Raw genomic sequence first — 10,038 nt, 5'->3', positions numbered from 1 at the left:
TCCTTAATACCCAACACCGGGCTAACCAATTCCCCCTCTCCCCTCCCCTCTAAAACCCTGTTTCTCAGAGTCCATAGTCTCTCATGGTTCGTCTACCCCTCCAATTCCCCCCACCCTCATTTTTCCCTTCCTTCTCCGAATATCCTCCATGCTATTCCTTATGTTCCACAAATAAGTGAAACCATGTGATAATTGACTTTCTCTGCTTCACTTATTTCACTTAGCATAATCTCCTCCAGTCCCATCCATGTTGATGGAAGAGTTGGGTATTCATCCTTTCCGATGGCTGAGTAATATTCCATTGTATATATGGACCACATCTTCTTTATCCATTCATCTGTTGAAGGGCATCTCGGCTCTTTCCACAGTTTGGCTATTGCGGACATTGCTGCTCTGAACATTGGGGTGCATATGGCCATTCTTTTCACTACATCTGTGTCTTTGGGGTAAATACCCAGGAGTGCAATTGCTGGGTCATAGGGTAGCTCTATTTTTAAATTCTTGAGGAACCCTCACACTGTTTTCCAAAGTGGCTGTACCAACTTGCATTCCCACCAACAGTGTAAGAGGGTTCCCCTTTCTCCACAACCTCTCCAATATTTGTTGTTTCTTTCCCTGCCCATTTTTGCCATTCTAACTGGTGTAAGGTGGTATCTCAATGTGGTTTTGATTTGGATTTCCCTGATGGCTAATGATGATGAACATTTTTCATGTGTCTGTTAGCCATTTGTATGTCTTCTTCAGAAAACTGTCTTTTCATATCTTCTGCCCACTTTTTGACTTGATTATTTGTTTTTTGGGTCTTGAGTTTGAGAAGTTCTTTATAGATCTTGGATACCAGCCCTTTATCTGTAGTGTCACTTGCAAATATCTTCTCCCATTCTGTGGGTTGCCTCTTTGTTTGGTTGACTGTTCCCTTTGCTGTGCAGAAGCTTTTTACCTTGATGAAGTCCCAAAAGTTCATTTTTGCTTTTGTTTCACTAGCTTTTGGAGATGTATCTTGAAAGAAGTTGCTGTGGCCAATGTCAAAGAGGTTACTGCAGGGTGCCTGGGTGGCTCAGTTGGTTGAGCGACTGCCTTTGGCTCAGGTCATGATCCTGGAGTCCCAGGATTGAGTCCCACATTGGGCTCCCTGCTCAGCAGGGAGTCTGCTTCTCCCTCTGACCCTCCCCCTCTCATGTGCTCTCTCTCTCTCATTCTCTCTCTGAAATAAATAAATAAAATCTAAAAAAAAAAAAAAAGAGGTTACAGCCTATGTTCTCCTCTAGGATTTGGATGGATTCCTGTCTCACATTGAGGTTTTTCATCCACTTTGAGTTTATCTTTGTGAGTGGTGTTAGAGAATGCTCGAGTTTCATTCTTCTGCATGTGGCTGTCCAATTTTCCCAGCACCATTTATTGAAGAGACTGTCTTTTTTCCATTGCATGTTTTTTCCTGCTTTGTCAAAGATTATTTGACCATAGAGTTGAGGGTCCATATCTGGGTTCTCTATCCTGTTCCATTGGTCTGTATGTCTGGTTTTGTGCCAGTACCATGCTGTCTTGGTGATCACAGCTTTGTAATATAGCTTGAAATTGGGCAACGTGATGCCCCCAGCTTTGTTTTTCTTTTTCAACATTTCCTTGGCGATTCAGGGTCTTTTCTGATTCCATACAAATTTTAGGATGTTTGTTCCAGCACTTTGAAATGTCATCAGAATTTTGATCGGGATGGCACTGAAGGTATAGATTGCTCTGGGTAGCACAGACATTTTAACAATGTTATTCTTCCGATCCATGAGCATGGAATGTTTTTCCATCTTTTTGTGTCTTCTTCAATTTCTTTCATGAGTGTTCTGTAGTTCCTAGAGTACAGATCCCTTACCTCTTTGGTTAGGTTTATTCCGAGGTATATTATGGTTTTTGGTGCTATTGTAAATGGAATCATTTCTCTAATTTCTCTTTCTACAGTTGCATTGTCAGTGTATAAGAAAACAACTGATTTCTGTGCATTGATTTTGTACCCTGCCACATTACTGATTTGCTATATGAGTTCTAATAATTGGGGGGTGGAGTCTTTTGGGTTTTCCACATAAAGCATCGTGTCGTCTGCAAAAAGAGAGAGTTTGACTTCTTCTTTGCCAATCTGAATACCTTTTATTTCTTTTTGTTGTCTGATTCCTGTTGCTAGGACTTCTAGTACTATGTTGAACAATACTGGTGGGAATGGGCATCCTTGATGTGTTCCTGATCTTAAGGGAAAGGCTCTCAGCTTTTCCCCATTGAGGTTGATATTTGCTGTGGGTTTTTCATAGATGGATTTTATGAGCTTGAGGAATGTTCCCTCTATCCCTATACTCTGGAGAGTTTGAATCAGGAAAGGATGTTGTATTTTGTCAAATGCTTTTTCTGCATCAATTGAGAGGACCATATGGTTCTTCTCCCTCCTCTTATTAATGTGTTCTATCACATTGATTGATATGTGAATGTTGAACCACCCTTGCATTCCAGGGATAAATCCCACTTGGTCGTGGTGGATGATCCTTCTAATGTATTGTTGGATCCTATTGGCTAAGATTTTGTTGAGGATTTTGGAATCCATATTCATCAGGGATATCGGTCTGAAATTCTCCTTTTGGATGGGGTCTTTGCCTGGTTTGGGGATTAAGGTAATGCTGGCCTCATAGAATGAGTTTGGAAGTTTTCCTTCTGTTTCTATTTTTTGAAACAGCTTCAGTAGAATAGGTATTATTTCTTCTTTGAATGTTTGGTAGAATTCCCCAGGGAATCCATCAGGCCCTGGACTCTTGTTTTTTGGGAGGTTTTTGATCACTGCTTCAATCTCATTACTGGTTATTGGTCTATTCAGGTTGTCGATTTCTTCCTGTTTCAGTCTTGGCAGCTTATAGGTTTCCAGGAAGGCCTCCATTACATCCAGATTGCTCAGTTTATTGGCATATAGTTATTGATAATAATTTCTAGTAATTGTTTCTATTTCCTTGATGTTAGTCATGATCTCTCCCCTTTCATTCATAATTTTATTAATTTGGGTTCTTTCTATTTTCTTTTGGATAAGTCTGGCCGGTGGTTTATCAATCTTATTAATTCTTTCAAAGAACCAACTTCTAGTTTTGTTGATCTGATCTACTGTGTTTCTGGTTTCTAATTCATTGATCTCTGCTCTAATCTTAATTATTTCTCTTCTAACGTGTGGCTTAGACATCGTTTGTTGCTTTTTCTCTAGTTCTTTAAGGTGTAGAGTTAGTTGGTGAATTCGGGATTTTCTCCTTTTTTGAGTGAGGCTTGGATGGCTATGTATTTCCCCCTTAGGACCGCCTTTGCAGTATCCCATAGGTTTTGGACCGATGTGTTTTCATTCTCCTTGATTTCCATGAATTGTTTAAGTTCTTCTTTGATTTCTTGGTTGACCCAAACATTCTTGAGCAGAGTGGTCTTTAGCTTCCAAGTGTTTGAATTTCTGCCAAATTTTTTTCTTGTGATTGAGTTTCAGTTTTAAAGCATTGTGGTCTGAGAATATGCAGGGAATAATCTCAATCTTTTGGTATCTGTTGAGACCTGATTTGTGACCCAGTATGTGGTCTATTCTGGAGAAAGTTCCATGCGCATTCAAGAAGAATGAGTATTCTGTGGTTTTAGGGTGGAACGTTCTGTAAATATCTATGAGGTCCATCTGGTCCAATGTATCATTCAAAGCTCTTGTTTCCTTGTTGATTTTCTGCTTGGATGACCTGTCCATTGCTGAGAGTGGAGTATTGAGGTCTCCTACAATTAACATATTGTTATCAATATGACTCTTTTTTTTTTTTAATATGACTCTTTATTTTGGTTAACAGTTGGCTTATGTAGATGGCTGCTCCCATGTTGGGGGCGTAGATATTTACAGTTGTTAGATCTTCTTGTTGGATAGACCCTTTAAGAATGATATAGTGTCCTTCTGTGTCCCTAATTACAGACTTTAGTTTAAAAACTAATTTGTCTGATATAAGAATTGCTACCCCAGCTTTCTTTTGAGGTCCGCTGTCATGGAATATGGATCTCCATCCCTTCACTTTCAGTCTGGATGTGTCTTTAACTTCAAAATGAGTCTCTTGTAGGCAGCATATGGATGGGTCCTGTCTTTTTATCCAATCTGCAACCCTGTGCCATTTTATGGGAGCATTTAAGCCATTCACGTTGAGAGTGATTATTGAAAGATATGAATTAATTGTCATCATGTTGCCTGTGAAGACGTTGTTTTTATAGATTGTCCCTGTAAATTTCTGTTGTATATCACTCTTGGGGGCTTTCTCCTTTTATAGAACCCCTCTTAATATTTCTTGCAGGGCCGGCTTAGTGGTCACATATTCTTTCAGTTTCTGCCGGTCGTGGAAGCTCTGCATCTCTCCATCCATTCTAAATGACAGCCTTGCCAGATAAAGTATTCTTGGCTGCATGTTCTTCTCGTTTAGTACCCTGAATATGTCTTGCCAGGCTTTTCTGGCTTGCCAGGTCTCTGTGGATAGGTCTGACGTTATTCTGATGTTCCTCCCTCTGTACGTAAGGAATCTCTTCCCCCTAACTGCCCTTAAGATGGTTTCCTTGGTTCTAAGATCTGCGAGTTTTACTATTACATGCCGAGGTGTTGGCCTATTTTCCTTGATCTTGGGAGGGGTCCTCTCTGCCTCTACGACGCAAATGTTTGTTTCATTCCCCTGATTAGGGAAGTTCTCAGCCAAGATTTGCTCAAATACATCTTCTAGTCCTCTCTCTCTCTCCACTCCCTCTGGGATTCCAATTATTCTGACATTGGAACACTTCATGGTGTCACTTATTTCTCTGATTCTATTTTCATGGATTCTGAGTTGTTTTTCCCTGGCCTCCTCTTTTCCCTTTTTATCTAATTGTCTTCCAGGTCGCTTATTCGTTCTTCTGCCTCACTTACCCTAGCTGTTAGATTATCTAGATTGGATTGGATCTCATTGATAGCATTTTTAAGTTCTGCCAATTCACCTTTTATTTCTGCCCTTAGAGACTCTATGTTGCCATTAATTGATTTCTCCATTGTCTTCACAATTGCTAGCCTGAATTCCATCTCCAACATCTTGGTCATATCTGCATCCATTTGTAAATCTGCAGCATAAGTCATAATCTCTGAGTCTTTTCTATTTTGGGAGTTCCTCCTCCTAGTCATTCTGTTGAGGGGTGGTTGAGGGAATGTATAGAGTCCAAATTATTGACCAGAACCCAAGCAAGATGCACCTGTTTTCTTGAGACCTTAGGGTTGCTGGCCTCTTGTTTTCCCAGCCTGTCTTCTGGGGGAGGGGCCTGCCAAGCTGTTACTCAGGAAACCCTGTTTGGGTTGAGTTGCCCTGCAGCAGGGGATGGGCTGCCCCCTGCCCTGTGGCGGAGGATGGGCTCAGAGGGAATCAGTTTTTGGAGCTTTTGTTCTCTGGTGCCTTTCCCTGGCGGCTTTCTGCGTCTCTTCCGCGAGTCAGAGCAGAAGAGACCATTTCCAACCCTCTGCCTCAGAGCAGGGAGACCACAGTCTGTTCTTCAGTGAGCTCTCCAGGCCACACTGTCTCCGTTTCTGTCTGTGCTGCTATAAACTACAGCGGCCTGGGTTGTGCGCCCCTCCGCAGTGCCCCCTGTACTGCCTCCAGGTCGGGGCACGTCTCTGCCCTTTGTGCTTCTAAAACTGCCAGCGCTCCCAGTTTGCACCCACGACTCTGCCACTCTGGGTTTCCGTTCTGGGGGCTGCCCTAAAGTCCTTTCCCCGCCGCTACCGGTCTGTGAGTCTGCGCCCTGTCCCCAGCGCGAGAGGCTGTCGCTCACTGGCAGTATAGGATCCCCACGGCCAGGCTCCCTCCTGCTGCTGTTTATCCTCCGATATCTGCCTGCAGAATCACCACTCCCCGCTTTGTACCTCAAACCAACCGCCTGTGATATTCTGCTTGTAGGGATCCAGATCTTCTTACATCTCAGGTTGGTTTCGTGGGTGCTCAGAGTGGTCTGGTAGATATCCAGCTCAATTCCGGGGACCAGTTGAAACAGGGTCCCCTACTCCTCTGCCATCTTTCCTTCTCCTTACATCATTTTTTGATGTAGTGTTCCATGATTCATTGTTTTCGTATGGCACTCAAGGCCCACCACATACTTGGATATTCAATGTGGACAGATCACTAGACAGCATCAAGCACCATGTCTACAATGTAGATTGGAGTTCATAAATGTACTTCCTCAGGGATAAGATGTTTATAAAATTAAATCAAACAATCCCTATGAGATGCAAGCTCATGTTATAGTACACAAAAATATCTAAACACATCTGTTATAATTATCAACCATTTTATGACAAAGGGCTATGTGATAGCTCTTAACTTATATAAAGAAATTCCTAATTGTAACAACAAACATGTCTTGAAGCCAGTGTGTGTGAAGGACAAGGTTTATTATAAGAAGAAGCCTCTTCTCTGCCTTTTTGAAAAGAAGAATAGACCCTGTCTTGAGACAACGAGACTGGGTCCCCACCACGTGTAAATTCTTTGAAGATAAAGAGACCTAATCCAGGCAGGTTACTAGGTCTTAGACTTGGAGAAAACTGTAACTTGGAGCTGAGATAAGATGCTAGGAGATTCACACATCAGGAAAGGGGCAAGTTCAGGGAAAGGGAATAAAAGGAATTTTAAAAATTACCAAAAACTGGATTCACTTGACCTCTAACCCTGTCTTTTGGGAACTGAGATTCATTAAGAAAACATCCTTTCTATCCAGAGAACTTTTCCACTTGGGAATCATGTGCATAGAGATTGGACTCACAAAAGGGAAATGAGCCTAATGAGCAGATATAGGGAGCTGTAAATACCTCCTCATCCCCAGCCTTTCAGCCTCTGCAACCTTGGATGGGAAGGACCATGCTTCTTGTCTGTTTGTTCCAAGTCCTTATTCTGGCTGGAGTCCGATGCTTCACTCCCTCCTGCCTCGGATGAGGACAGAGCTTTAGGCCCTATCATCTGCTGTCCAGGGAGGAATTCAGACTTCCTCAGGACACCTTCCTGTCAGACACCCCAGCAAGGTGAGTCCAACACCCCAGTGGACTGTGGATGACAGGGTCAGAATGGAAGCCAAGAACATTGACCAATCATCACCTGAGAGCCAATTCAACTTAGCCCAGAGCAAAAGATCCCTGTGTTTGTTTGTTTGATTGATTGGTTGATTGATTGACTGATTGACTGATTCAGAGCTAATGTTCATTTCACAGAGTGACTGCTACTCACATTTTTGAAGGTCTTTCATATTCTTTATCATTAAATTGCTATTATTGCAATGCTAGAAAAAGTATGTTGAGATTGTTAAACTCAAAGTGTGGTTCTAATCCGGTGTGATTTTGTCTCCTGAGGGTCATTGATCACTGTCTGGAGCCAGCTTTGCCTGTCACAGTGGAGAGGGGTGCATGGAGGTAATGTCTAAACACCCTACAATACACAGGACACCCCAGGGCAGGCTCTGGCCAGAATGTCCATGGTGCAAAGATAGAGAAACCATGAAGTAAAGAATATCAGTATTTGAATCATAGCTGCATTCAGGTTCTGCCTTCAATCTTGTAACAACTTACATTTCTGCCAGCAAATTCACAGTAACCCCTTGGACACCAGTTTAAAAGTTCCAACCACAAAGAATGTAACAACTCTATAAGTTTTTGTTCCCCAGGCTGCTGGTGATAGAGATGTTTCTTACTGTTCTTAAAATATCCCTCAGTTTCAGTGAACTTCATATATTTGATGATCATTCTTACTGGGTTTTATTATTATGTACTCATATGTTATTCTCTTTCTTGAGCTCTCTTTTATTTTTAAAACACTATCAGCATTTCAAATGATTTCTTCAGATCCTTATTTCTCAATTGACTTTTAGAACATATTTTTACCATAAAAATTTGACATTTTATTTAAATACATCTACCTGCTTACTTCTGAGTTTCTTGTTATATTTAAGTGGTGGTGTCCAGCTGAAATTTTTGTGTGTAGTTTTCTTGATGTTCTAATATATGCTATGGTTACATCAATATCAAGGTCATAATCTCTGAGTTTTAGTAAGATCTGAGAGAGGGGACCAATTTCATATTCTTCCAAATAGATATCCCTTTATGTCACCATTTATTTAGCAATTCAACCTTTTCCAACGAAACTGAAATGCAATCTTGCCATGTAGTAAATGTCCTTAGACACTGAGACCTAATTCCTGACACATATAACAAATAAAAACTGAGGATCTGTCATGGGTCAGAACATTCTAGTAACATCACATGTTATTACATGTAATATAACATTACATGTTATATCCTTTCATATCTAGGCTTTTTCCAATTTAGTTATTAATCCATGTTGATATCATTGATGATTGCTATTTTATATCCCATTTCAATTTGCTATGGTTTTTCATACAAATTCACCTAGGACAGTTGTTTTGAAACTACTCATTTTACATTTTAACCTGGTTTTGTGATCCCTTCATATTTTTCATTCTCTAACTTTTCATATTCTTAGGTCTTTTTATATTAAGCACTTATATTCACATAACTTGGTGAAAAAAACAAAAGTAAACCAGGAAGGTGAAGTCTGTGGACTTTTGAATCATGTATCATAACAGTGAGGACAGAGCACAATGAAATAAATGTGTGTATGATATGAAGTCTGCAGACAGAATGACATGAAGCAAATTATTGAGTACAAAATGATTGAATTGTCATGGTGTGGACAGGATTACAGAGCATGGTCTGTGGACCCCTTTGCACATTGGATGAATCCAGTTTGAGGATTAGAGTGTTCCCCTTGGGTTTGTCAAAGGAGAGAACAATACCCAAAGCCCAAGAATATCAATAAAAAGATTCCACATTACAGAAGGGAGAAAGGGGCTAACCTCATTTCCTATCAGACCACATATAAAGAATCGGCCAAATAATGATGCAGGAGGTACAGGAAAAATAAGTCTTCTATGCTTGATATAAAAAATGCCCAACTTTTGTTGTTTTGTATACACTTCCTTTTGTGAGGTGTTGGTTTAACCCTTTGCTAATTTGGGGGGGTGTACAATATAAATATATATATTACACCTAATTAGAACCACACATTGAGTTTAACAGTCTCAACATAATTTTTCTAGCATTGCAGTAATGGCAATTTAATGGTAAAGAATATGAAAGACCCTCAAAAGTGTGAGTAGCAGACTCTCTGTGAAATTGACATTAGCACTGAATAAATTAATCAATTATATATATGCATATATATACATATATACATAAATATATATATGTTTATATATATTATTTGTCCATGGGAGGCTTAAGAATTGGCATTTCTGTAAGTCAAACAGAGAAAGACATGTATCATATGACCTCACTGATATGAGGAATTCTTAATCGCAGGAAACAAACTGAGGGTTGCTGGAGTGGGGGGTGCGGTGGGAGGGATGGGGTGACTGGGTGATGGACACTGGGGAGGGTATGTGCTCTGGTAAGCGCTGTGAATTGTGCAAGACTGTTAAATCTCAGATCTGTACCTCTGAAACAAATAATGCAATATATGTTAAGGGGGAAAAAAAGAAGAAGAAAGTAGTAGGAGGGGAAGAATGAAGCGGGGGAAATCAGAGGGGTAGACGAACCATGAGAGACGATGGACTCTGAAAAACAAACTGAGGGTTCTAGAGGGGAGGGGGGTGGGAGGATGGGTTAGCCTGGTGATGGATATTGAGGAGGGCACATTCTGCATGGAGCACTGGGTGTTATGCACAAACAATGAATCATGGAACACTACATCTAAAACTAATGATGTAATGTATGGGGATTAACATAAGAATAAAAAAAAAAAGAATTGGCATTTGTGCACTTTACAGGAGAAAGATCACTTACCTGGCATACTTGGGTTGGATCCATTCCTAACATAACCAGGATGGTGGGGCTGAGAAAGACAGGGGAATAACACAACCCAGGAGGCCACGGTGTCCTGTGTGTGTGTGACTAATAGAGTGTGAGCAGCCCCCACAACAGGGTGCCAGGACTCATAA

Source organism: Neomonachus schauinslandi, chromosome 1 (genome assembly GCF_002201575.2).
Source record: "Neomonachus schauinslandi chromosome 1, ASM220157v2, whole genome shotgun sequence".
Classification (NCBI taxonomy): domain Eukaryota; kingdom Metazoa; phylum Chordata; class Mammalia; order Carnivora; family Phocidae; genus Neomonachus; species Neomonachus schauinslandi.
The sequence above is the reverse complement of the archived record's forward strand: the minus strand, read 5'-3'. Positions refer to the sequence as shown.